General features: G+C 48.3%; 1 protein-coding gene across 3 annotated transcripts in view; it reads left to right on the top strand.

Annotated features, from left to right (window-relative positions):
• The window catches only part of LOC146647275 (uncharacterized), a 165,442-nt gene that overhangs the window by 153,186 nt on the left and 9,756 nt on the right, over positions 1-2,500 (top strand). For all 3 annotated transcript variants that reach the window (XR_014908376.1, XR_014908378.1, XR_014908377.1), the window contains one exon: positions 726-904. The gene's annotated coding sequence lies outside the window, so the exon portion shown is untranslated. The remainder of the gene's footprint in view (positions 1-725; positions 905-2,500) is intronic.

Genomic DNA, 2,500 nt, shown 5'->3' on the forward strand with positions numbered 1-2,500 from the left:
TCTACGACACTTACTTTCCCAGTTATTCCATTTTATTCCGTCAAATTCTGGCTATTACCCCCTAACCTATCCCTAAGCCTCCTGCAAAGGTACTCTGAACCATGCCATGTTGGGCACCTGCGGATGCGCCCGCACACGGGCAACGCAATGCCAGTGGAACCAGGCCCTCTGCACCTTCCTTTCTCCGACTGGGACCCTTTTGTCCCATCCTTTTTGGTCCGATTCGCCATATCTCCAGAACCGAAGAAGCCATCGGCGTGGCCTCTTCGCCACAGCGTCCGGCACCCACCAAAACCCCCACCTAGACACCAACATCAGCCCTCTACACCTCTTACTTTTTCAGTTATTCCACTTTTGTCCCATCCTCTCCTGGCTTTTTCCCCATAACCTATCATTTAAGCCTCATCATACCTGCCGTGGGCCACTGGAGGGAGACAAATCACCATGCACTAAAATTCAAATTTTGCACTGCAAACCTCACAGTGTGTGTGTGTGTGTGTGTGTGCTTTGGTGTGTGTGTGTGTGTGTGTGTGTGTGTGTGTGTGTGTGTGTGTGTGTGTGTGTGTGTGTGACAGACAGAGAGAGAGAGAGAGAGAGAGAGAGAGAGTGACACTTGCTGTGTATTTAAGAAACAAACGCTCAAAGAAACCAAACAGAATGACACAGGCAGAAAGACACTGTTTTATTTTGGTAACCAATGATGCATTTCTTCTCCCCTTGTACAGGGCCTTTTATGACAGGAACAGGAACCACAGAGCGTCAGCGGCAGACATCCAAGCTGCACAGGGCACACGCAGCACCAGGCAGAATTAATGACGTCCCTGATCCACAGCTCAAGCCCAGCCACCCGCTGCCTCCTCGCCGCCTCCTCCCGGGACCTTCAAGGACCACCCACCAGCCACTGGTACACATTCCAATCTTACACAATGGCCCCAGCATCACAGGGCATCTCCTGACATTAAAATCTATCCTGATTTCTGTTGTTTTTCCCTCATCTCTGAGCCGCTGAGTGTGAGTGTGTGTGTGTGTGTGTGTGTGTGTGTGTGTGTGTGTGTGTGTGTGTGTGTGTGTGTGTGTGTCTCTCTCTTTTACACAAAAAACACATGTCAGTTGTTAAGGAAAATGTTATAAAACACTTCTTCAGTAAAGACTCAGAGAAGAGAAACACACAGAACTTCTTGCTAGCAAGGGCAGCCTCCACTCTAAGAGACTCCAGTGAGAGAACTGCCCCGGTCTTTATTTTATACTCCATTGAGCGTGTGTGTGTGCGTGTGTGTGTGTGTGTGTGTGTGTGTGTGTGTGTGTGTGTGTGTGTGACAGAGAGACAGACAGAGAGAGAGAGAGAGAGACACTTGCTGTGGATTTAAAAATTTAAAAAAACACACAGAAAACCCAAAGAGAAAAAGAGGCACACAAGTCGATTTGTACCGCATTGAGTTGCAAAGCAGCTGACCAGCTTGTGTGTGTGTGTGTGTGTGTGTGTGTGTGTGTGTCTCTTTTACACAAAAAATACATGTGAGTGCACTTGCAACAACTTTTAATATGCAATGTACAGGACTTGCCAGCTAGGCGCCATCCTGTGGACCAAACATGCAATTGAAAGATGTTATTTTCGCCGGTATAACTCCTTCAGACACTTTGTACCGCATTGAGCCAGCAGAGGGAGCCCCCCTGGTTCAATCCCAGTTGCACAGCAGTTGTGACCAGCTTCTGTCTGTGTGCTTTGGTGTGTGTGTGTGTGTGTGTGTGTGTGTGTGTGTGTGTGTGTGTGTGTGTTGACAGAGAGAGAGAGAGACAGAGAGAGAGAGAGACAGAGAGGGAGAGATACAAAGGAATGTAATTCAAATTTTGCACTTCAGACCTTACAGTGTGTGTGTGTGTGTGTGTGTGTGTGTCTGTCTTTTACACAAAAAATGCACTTGCAACAACTTTAATATGGAATGTACTGGACTTCCCAGCTAGGCGCCCTCCTGTGGACGACAGGTGCAATCCCAGTTGCACAGCACTTGACCAGCTTCTGTGTGTGTGTGTGTGTGTGTGTGTGTGTGTGTGTTGACAGAGAGAGAGAGAGAGAGAGAGAGACAGAGAGAGAGAGAGAGAGAGAGAGAGAGGGAGAGATACAAAGGAATGTAATTCAAATTTTGCACTTCAGACCTTACAGTGTGTGTGTGTGTGTGTGTGTGTGTGTGTGTGTGTGTGTCTGTCTGTCTGTCTTTTACACAAAAAATGCACTTGCAACAACTTTAATATGGAATGTACTGGACTTCCCAGCTAGGCGCCCTCCTGTGGACGACAGGTGCAATCCCAGTTGCACAGCACTTGACCAGCTTCTGTGTGTGTGTGTGTGTGTGTGTGTGACAGACAGACAGACAGACAGACAGAGAGGGAGATTCAAAGCATCAGGACCAGGAGATGACACAGTGCTCCAAAGGCCTGGTTCTGCTGCCTCCTCCTCCACCCACCTGCTGCAGACGCTTCTGTGAAGGGAAACTGCTACATG

Source organism: Rhamphochromis longiceps, linkage group LG18, assembly GCF_057381845.1.
Source record: "Rhamphochromis longiceps isolate RC_006_pf linkage group LG18, R_longiceps_female_GT1.1, whole genome shotgun sequence".
Taxonomy (NCBI): domain Eukaryota; kingdom Metazoa; phylum Chordata; class Actinopteri; order Cichliformes; family Cichlidae; genus Rhamphochromis; species Rhamphochromis longiceps.